Genomic DNA, 9,947 nt, shown 5'->3' on the forward strand with positions numbered 1-9,947 from the left:
TGATTTAGTCACAGACACAGTCAAAGCAAAACATTTGCTAAATTTGGTCCTAAATTCCATGAATATGTATAGTTCCTGTCTGACCTAAGAGCTTTTAGGCACAGATTTAGAGTCTGTGATGTGAAATGAGTCTTTGACACTTTTTCCATTTGACACAAATTCTTTCCCAGTTATAACACAATACCAGTTCATCCAGTTCTGCTCCCAATTTGGAAATCTTTTACCTATTTATAACATTCTACTCCACCCTGCCTCCAAGGAGCATAGAACAATTTATATGGTTCTCCCAACTTCCATTTTATCCTAATAATCCTGTGGTACAGGGTAAGATTCTGGCCAATGGTCACCTAGTGAAATCCATAGCTATGTAGGTATCTGAAGACAGGTGTCTTCAGCTTCATTTAGATGCACTAATCACTTCATTACATTGATCCAGGAAAGCTCCTCAAGTCAACAGGATTCACCAGCTCTTTGCAGATAAATTGATCACCTTGCTTCGCCTTTGCCATAGCAGCTGCTTGTTTAATACATCACAGGTTTTGACCAAACAATAGAATCCATATGAGTGAGCTGAAAAAGAGCTCCTACTGAACAAGCCACCAAAAGGCTCAGACTAAGGTTTGTTATCAGGCTTGGAGCAAGCTCCACAGCTTCTGAACATGCACTCCAAAGTGATATAACACTGTGCATTTAAAATGATCTACAAAAGCAGCTCTAACACTATTCAGGCTGGCAGCTTCAAAAATACTCTCAGCTCCTGGTATCAGTTCCAGGTACAGAGGTGCACAAGGTTAGCTTTCTTCCACTGATTTCCATTGATTTTATACTATAGTGTGTTGGATGAATTGAGAAGGCAAGGTTGTAGTGAAAATCAGCTCTTTATTAGATACAGCATAGTATAGGGCTGCACTAAAAGACTGGAGAACAGGGCCAACGGGGCCAACTATATACAACTCTGGGTTCCTGTGCAAGCACATTACTGAATCAGCCAAACTAGCAGGGGACCCGTGATTGGAGCAGGGCAGCAGGGATTTGGATCCTGCTGCCCATTGTTCCCAAGTCCCCAAGCTCAGTCCTTCTGGCTCCAATAAGCCCAGCAGGAACACTCATATCAGTCTACAGTTTGGTCCGCATACATAACAGATTCCCACTATTGAAATTATCTGCAGAAAAATACTGCACACTACGTGACCAATCATAAGTCTTAGTAGTGAACACATGCACAAATACCATTCTTAAAGATGTATGTTTGAAGCCATGTGCCAGTTACAGAAGACATATAAAGAACCATAGTAGATCTGGCCCTTTGACTCTCCTGAGCCTAGAATGCATCATGCTTGGTCTCAGCTGCACAACAAGTCCCCATACAAAGCCAGCTATGTGTTAGGAAGAACAGCATGATAAGAGTCACAGCTTCCAGGCAAACTATGAATAAGCAACAAGATTAGGGGGAATTACAGAAATTCTGCAACTGGCTATTGTATGTGGACTCTGCAAAAGTACAAATGCTTGTGGCAAAATTAGTACATGGTTAAAAATGCACATGCTTAATATCCCAAACACAGAGAGAACACTTTGGTACTCAAGGAAAACTGATGGGTCTGTTACCCATAGGGGTGGTCTCCTAATATTTGGGGGAATATTAGCTCTTAAAGAAGACCTTAAGCCTGGCCAGAGGGGACAACGGCGAGATCTCTCCACAAATTGTATACTAGGATTTTTCCCTTCAAGAAACTCTCAAAATGAACCAGGTTGCTTAGCCAAGAAAAGGTTGTTTTATTGAAAGAAGAAAATGGTATCAAAGCTAACGCACATACAGGTATAAATACACATGGGAAGAAAACACACAAGATGAGATAAAATAGGCGAGAGAGGGAATTAAAGCAGGGCTTTGGGGGAAATACATTTACCGTTCAGAGTTCCAGAAGTCCATGGAGCTGAAGCTGTGAAGATGGAAAGTGACCCAAATGAAGTTGGGAGTGAACTGTTGTTAGGCACCCAGTACAGATACACTTCATTGGAATGTGTCCATCTAGTTATAGGTATAATGTTGCCTTGGGGCATGATGATGCAATTCCCCACTGAAATAATGTACTAATGAGGTTACTCTGAATGGTGTTCCCAGGAAGAAACAAATACATTGTATAACTGCATTTTGTGTGAGTAGATGGGTTTCCAGGTGTAAACAGGAACTCTTAATGTCTCGACATAATTTTGCCAAGAAGGTAAGCATTGCTAATGTTTGCTGATGATCCTAGAAGAGAAAAGGCTTCCTGGCTGTATGAATAGCCCATTAATCAGGGTGATTTGATCAGGAAGTAAGGAACCAGGTGTTTGGATTTTTCCAATAAGGAGGTCTTCTTTGCTGTGGGCTCCAATATAGAAATATCTTTGTTTTGAATTTTTTTTGTGGGGGGGGGGGGATATAAGCCTGACAGATGCCATAAACCCACCTCCCAAAATAGCAAGTCAGACTTGTTTTTAGCTACTAGGAACCATTGGTTGGCTCTGCTATATCTTGGGTTTTAGTGTACATTTTCAGGCCACACTCTGGCTTACTACTAAACCAAATATGGTCAGTACTTATACACCAAGAGAACTGGGGGTGAAAGATGATAAGGAGCATCTTATGCCAGTGGTTCCCCTTTGCAGGGACACACGGGGGGCCTTACAGGTCCACACCATTTTCACCACCAGGCTGAGTTCAAATTAATAACATTCCACTGCTTTGTCACTTACCCAAACTTATTCAGTTGATGGCAAAGCACAGTTGTTCACAGCCCACAGAAGCAGCAGGAGGAAGTGGAATGTAATATAAGGGCAACTCTCATGCTTGGAATCTGCATATTCAACTGGAAAAGGAATAGGGAGTTTATTCCTCAATGAACACACAGTCCAAAATTTCTGCTGCCCCAATGGGTATCACTACCACTAGTGTCAGAGAAACCTGAAACGTTGGTTTAGGGGAAGAAGCAGTGCATTTCTCCTCAAGGGCTTGAAGAGACAGATTGATGCAGTAAGCACTAGAGGTCTAGACAGAGATGAGATCAGAGCTGTTCTGTCAATGCAGAACATAGTTCAAAGGCACAGTGAAAGACTTTGTTCAACAAATGTTATTCCCAGGTCAGGTATTCACAGATATCCACACAGCAGAAAGGTTGCAGCAGTGTCATATGAGTGCAACGGTGTTTCTTACCCAGATTCTGATCCAGCTTTGGCTTTAGTAAAGGCTAAACTTGTTCCAATATCTAGGGAATAAAATAGTGTAGGGCTCCCCAGGCATCTCACCAAAAGGATAGGCCAGAATTGCCATAATACTCTGGTTCACACTATGAAATAGAAAACTATAGGGAATAGATATCAGTTTTTCCATCTTCCCGCACCAAAATGAGGTTCTCACCAAAAGGATAGGCCAGAATTGCCATAATACTCTGGTTCACACTATGAAATAGAAAACTATAGGGAATAGATATCAGTTTTTCCATCTTCCCGCACCAAAATGAGGTTCTCACCATTGTGGACAAGCACCCTGGATCTTCTCACATGACTCTGGTCATTCAGCACCACCTTCCCAGTCTAATTTTCTGGTGAGAACTGTATTGTCTTGAACTGATCAGTCAGAATCACAGTGGTCATCACTGAGGTCAAAGGCTTCAGTACACTGAGAATCAGCTCAGCTTTCTTCATGATGATAATCTGCTTCTTGATGAAGTCTGAAACAATAAACTCCTCCCAGCTCTTGAGTCAGTGAACAAAAATTTCCCTCCTTGATAATCATGTGGCTAGACTCTGCCAACACAAAAGCCTGAAGAGCTGTACAAAGAGATAGAACAGAGTCCCCTCACTAACAGCCACATATGAGCTCTGGTATAAGGCAAGAGCATAGGAGGACTCCAAGCCTCTCATCTGCAATTTATGGAGAAATACATCTTCAAGAAGCAAGAAAAAAGGCGAGTGTCTGATGAACAGAACAGGGTCTTTCTGCATACAGAGATTCCACAAAAAACAGTCATAAAGGCAGCCAGGCAAATGAATCACTTGCTGGAATTGACCAGTAGAGCTATATTGCTTCATCTCATTATTTGCCTGATCCAAAAGAAGGATTTGGCCAGTGTGGGGCAGAATAGTGATACTGGGCTTTCCCAGGGCCAAAAAGGATGATGGAATGGGCCTTTTCAGGACAAGGATTGTAAGACAAGAGGCTTTAAAACAGAAGAGATGCTGCCATCATGTGCCAGGATTGTGCCTGGGAGGAGCTCTTTGTTCACCTGTCTCTTGTGTATAGCCTAGGATTCCCAGATCACTCCTGGCAGCCAGTTGGGGATGGAAGGGGGTATAATTGCCAGATCCAGATTAGGAAACGCTTGAAGATCTGGAGATGGAACCTGGGGAGGACACATACCTCAGTGGGGTACAATGCCATAGAGTCTATCCTCCAGAGCATGCATTTTCTCCAGGGGAACTGATCTCTGTAGTCTAAAGATGAGCTGTAATTCCAGGGGATCCTCAGTCCCCACATGGAGGCTGTTATCCCTAGCACTGTGGCCAAAGCTGCCATTGTATAGCATGGAAGGCAAATTACCATAGTTCTGGCTCTTGACTGCTTGCATTTGTGACCTGAAATGCAGTTGTACAATTATTATGGGAACCTATATGATACTTAAAAAGAGCCCCATGGCGCAGAGTGGTAAAGCTGCAGTACTGCAGTCAGAGCCCTCTTCTCACAACCTGAGTTCGATCCCAGCGGAAACTGGTTCAGGTAGCTGGCTCCAGGTTGACTCAGCCGTCCATCCTTCCAAGGTCGGTGAAATGAGTACCCAGCTTGCTGGGGGGGGGGGAGTGTAGATGACTGGGGAAGGCAATGGCAAACCACCCCATAAAAAGTCTACCATGAAAACGTTGTGAAAGCAGCGTCACTCCAGAGTCAAAAATGGCTGGTGCTTGCACAGGGGAATACCTTTACCTTTTTATATGATCCTTGCCTGTGATGAAAATTATATCCAGGGACACAACTCCACAATGGCTCTACCATGTAATTTTTCTTGTAAAATATTTTAAAATGATGTGGAGGATCTATGTTAGCATGAGATGAAACTGAAAGGAGGGCTTAACAGACTTTTCCAGGGTCTGGGAGTTAGTTTTGCCTTAGTAATAATGTAATGAAATTGACAAGGCTCTCCCCCACCAGGGTTTCAGAAGGATTTGTTTCGTAAGTGAAGACAAAAGGTTATTTTACTTTTGCTAGCAGTAATAGAATGGACAAAACTCTCTGCAGCAAAGGAAATGAGACATGCACTGCTTCTACAAGGTGAGGGTTCTCATTATTTTAACATTCCTATGCTGCCTTTCCACCCAGTTCAGGGTTCCCAAGGTAACAAACACTGAAACATTCAAACTAAAAAAATTCAAAATACATACATATATATGTATTTAAAATGCTTAAATAAAACAAACCCATAAAACACACACAAATAAGGAGGGCGGCTAATAAGAGTTAGTGAGGGAATACCAAGCACAACAAAAAAGTCTTCATCTGAGGATGGACAACAATGATAAAGGGAGACAGATGAACCTCCCTGGGGAGGGAATTCCAAAGTTTTGGTGCAACCAAGAAGGCCTTTCACAGGTTCCCACACACCTAGCTATAGATAACAGGGGCACCCAAAGCAGGGCCTCTAAAGATGACCAGACTGGTCAAGTTGATTTATATGGGGATAGGGAGTCCTTAAGGTATGATGGCTCCAAATCATGTAATGCTTTGAAGGCCAATATCAGCACCTTGGGTTCAGAAGCAAACTGAGAGCCAGTGTAGATGGAACATGACTGGAGTGATAAGGTCCCTGGCCGCAGCTTTCTGTAGCAGCTGAACTTCCTGATATATTTCAAGGGCAGCCCCACATAGAGGTCATTGCAGTGGTCTAATCCATATGTTACTACTGGGTTAAATGTAAAAAACCCCATTTGTCTTGGAAGCAGAGAAGCTTTGCACAGTACTCCTGATTCTTCATGTTTTCTGGTTAAGGGGAAAATACTGTTAAAAAAAATTACAAAGATGATCTAACTCCAATGGTACCTCTCTCCCAGATGCCCCCCCCCCCCAGGATACTCTGTCTTTCACCAGTCACGGACCAGCGGGCGGGGGGGAGGGGTGGCACTATTCATACGAGAGGCTTATTCCTTCCGGGCTCTCCCGGCCCCAGAGATCAAGGGCATTGAATGTGCCAGTCTGGCATGGGACGTTGGGGAGGGGTTGGCGACCTGGCTGGTGTACTGACCGCCTAATGCACTGCCTAGCGCCTGACCATCCCTGATGGAGGCCGCAACAGGCTGGGCATTGGAGCACCCAAGGCTTGTGATCCTGGGTGACTTCAATGTTCATGCCGATGACGTGACCTCCAATCAGGCGATGGACCTGGTGTCATCCATGGCGACACTAGGACTCCTCCAAATTGTTACAATGCCCACTCACCAGGCAGGGCACATGTTAGACTTGGTCTTCACGGCAGGAGTTTCAGTGAACGATATTACTGTTAAAGCAGTGCCATGGTTGGATCACTATGCCCTAAAGGCTTGTGTGGAGGTCCCACCCCAAGCCTGTTTAGGCGGTGAGCGTATTTTAGCTCGCCCGCAGAGCCTGAGGGACCCGGAACGGTAGACACAGGATCCCTGGCCTCCTGGCGATTCCTTAGATGACCTGGTGGAGTCCTGGAATGATAGGATCGCCAGAGCCATCGATGAGATTGCACCTAGGTGCCCTCTGTGCCCTCGTTTAAAGCCGACACCTTGGTACAACTAGGAGTTGCGGCAATTAAAACAGGGACACAGACGACTAGAGAGGCAATGGCAGCGTACTCGAGACGAAGCGACTAGAACATCTTATAGAGAGTTTATGAAGTTCTATGAGATGGCAGTCAAAGCCACAAAGAAAACATACTTTGCGGCTAAGATTGCGTCTGCAATTTTGCGCCCGGCACAATTGTTCAATACAATTCGGACCCTTACAATGCTGCCACAAGGCAGACCAAATTCTAATGAATTGGCGATCGGCTGTGAGGCTTTTGTGAATTTTTTTGCAGATAAGATCGCGTTGCTCTGCCGCGACTTCCCTGCCCTATTAGAGACAGTTTGCAAACCCGAGGCTCCGTGCCTGTCTTCGGATCGTGTTCTGGATGGCTTCGGTGCTCTCAGCCTGGGGGAAGTTGACAGGATCCTCTTATCTGCACGCCCAACAACTTGCAATCTGGACCCATGTCCCTCCTGGCTTATTAAAACCTGCCAGAGGGAGCTTAGATATCCTGTGCGGGATATCATAAATAGATCCCTAACGGAAGGGCATTTTCCAATACCACTTAAAGAGGCAGTGGTCCGCTCCCTCTTGAAAAAAACGTTAGACCCAGCCGAATTGCTGCATTATCGACCGGTCTCGAATTTGCCCTTTTTGGGCAAACTTATTGAGAGGGTAGTGGCGTTGCAGCTACAGAGTTTCCTGGAGGATGCTTCCGTTCTTGATCCCCATCAGTCTGGCTTTCGCCCGGGCCATGGGATGGAAACAGTGTTGGTTGCCCTGGTGGATGACCTTCAACGGCATCTGGATCGAGGCAGCTAGGCGGTACTGATGTTGTTAGACCTATCGGCAGCGTTCAATACGGTTGACCATTGGTTGCTGACTTGCTGCCTCACCGACGTGGGGATTCAGGGGCTGGCCTTACAATGGCTTTCCTTGATGGTCGGGGACAAAGGGTGGCGATTGGGGGGTGAACTGTCTCGGAGACACATGCTTGATTGCGGAGTGCCTCAGGGGGCAGTGCTTTCCCCGATGTTGTTTAACATCTACATGCGCCCCCTTGCCCAGATTGCCCGAAGATATGGGTTGGGTTGTCATCAGTACACTGATGACACCCAGCTCTATCTACTTATGGACGGACGGACGGCCTGCCTGTGCCCCAGAAAATTTGGACCGGGCATTACAGGCCATGGCTAGGTGGCTCAGGCTGAGTGGATTGAAGCTGAATCCGGCGAAGACAGAGGTCCTTTGCTTGGGTCGTCGTGGCCCGGGAGGGGAAATCCCCCTGCCAGTTTTTGACGGTGTGCCACTGACAGCGGCGCACAAGGTCAAGAGTTTAGGGGTACTATTGAAGCCTTCCCTAAGAATGGAGGCTCAAATAGCAGCCACTACCAAGTCCGCATTTTTTCATCTTAGGCGGGCGAGGCAGCTGGCCCCTTTCCTGGAGCACGACGATCTAGCAATAGTGATTCATGCCATGGTCACCTCGAGGTTGGACTACTGTAATGCCCTCTACATGGGGCTGCCCCTGTGCCGAACTCGGAAGTTGCAGTTAGTGCAGAATGCTGCTGCCTGGCTGTTATTAGGGCTCCCAAGATGGGAGCACATTCGGCCGGGGCTCTGGGATCTGCACTGGCTGCCAATAATATACCGAGTCTCGTACAAGGTGCTGGTTATTACCTTTAAAGCTCTATATGGCCTAGGACCTGCCTACCTTAGGGACCGTCTCTCCCCACATGTTCCCCAGAGAGTACTGAGATCGAGCTCTCAAAACCTGCTTGTAATCCCCAGGCCAAAGGAGGACCGTTGGAAATCCACCAGGGACAGGGCCTTTTGGGTAATGGCTCCTTGCTGGTGGAACCAGCTGCCGGAAGAGGTGAGGGCCCTGCAGGACCTTGGGCAGTTCCGCAGGGCCTGTAAGACAGCCCTCTTCCGGCTGGCCTATAATTAACTGACATTGGAAACTTTATGGAAGGTTGTAGTGTAGCACTTTGGCAGATCATTTGTTCTATATGTTTTTTATTTTACTGTTTTAAATTGTTGCAAATTGATGTATTTTTAAAACCAAACTCTATGTTAGATTTTATATGTTGTGAGCCGCCCTGAGCCGCCTCGGTGGGAATGGTGGGATATAAACTGAAATATACTGAAACTGAAATAAACTAAGACAAAGAAATTTTGCTTACAAAAATAGAAGCACATCTTACATGACATATTCAGGTAGGTACATTTAACTTATTGTGACCAGATTAACTTCAAAAAGATTAACTTGCTACAGGTCCACGCTCAGGTAAGAGAGAGAAGAAAAGTCCTATATAAAAGGGGTGGCCAACAGTAGCTCTCCAGATGTTTTTTGCCTACAACTCCCACCAGCCCCAGCCACTGACCATGCTGGCTGGGGCTGATGGGAGTTGTAGGCAAAAAACATCTGGAGAGCTACCGTTGGCCACCCCTGCTATATAAGATAAAACAAAAGGCAAGCAATGGCCAAAGAGACTCAAAATCTAATCAGTGAGAGATGGGGCCAAGTGCCAAGTGTATTCCAGTAAGAGAATTCTCTTAACTCTTTTCCTTCCAGATCCTCTTGCATGCAGTTACCATGACATGTACTACAGTAGCCAGATTTTTGTGCCCAAGAATGGTCACAGTTGGCTCACCAGCCAAAGCTGGTAAAGGAATCCCTGCTTACCGTTGTCATCTGTTTATCCAACAGGAGTCTTGAGTTCAGCAGAATTCCCAACCTACAAACCTGCTCCTTTAGGAGGGATGCAATCCTTTCAGAACTAGAGATATCCCAGTTCCTGGGTCAGACCTTACCCCCACCAGTAGCACCTTGACTTTATCAGAATTTTCAAGTTGCTAGCCCTCATGCCTCCCAAAACTGCCTCCAGGCGCTTATTCCCAGTTTCCACAGCCTCCCTGGGATCTGCTGGAGGCACAAGATTGTTATCTGTATATTGGTAGCAACTCAGCCCAAATCTCTGGATTACCTCTCCAGAGACTTCATGTAGATATTAAAAAGAAGGGACCTTGTGAGATCTCATAGGCTAGAACCCAAGGAGTACCCCTGCACCATACTCTGAGACCTACTTTCAAGGTAGAACTAAAATCAATACATAGGGGTGCAGAAATGTAGTATAGCTAAGACCCTTGATACCAGTTG

The 9,947-nt window shown here is 45.7% G+C and overlaps 1 pseudogene; it reads right to left on the reverse strand.

Annotated features, from left to right (window-relative positions):
• Nucleotides 1-3,438: 3,438 nt before the first annotated feature.
• Nucleotides 3,439-9,791, reverse strand: LOC132567330 (uncharacterized; annotated as a pseudogene).
• Nucleotides 9,792-9,947: the final 156 nt, after the last annotated feature.

The sequence above is a fragment of the Heteronotia binoei genome, chromosome 2, assembly GCF_032191835.1.
Source record: "Heteronotia binoei isolate CCM8104 ecotype False Entrance Well chromosome 2, APGP_CSIRO_Hbin_v1, whole genome shotgun sequence".
NCBI classification, from domain to species: Eukaryota; Metazoa; Chordata; class Lepidosauria; order Squamata; family Gekkonidae; genus Heteronotia; species Heteronotia binoei.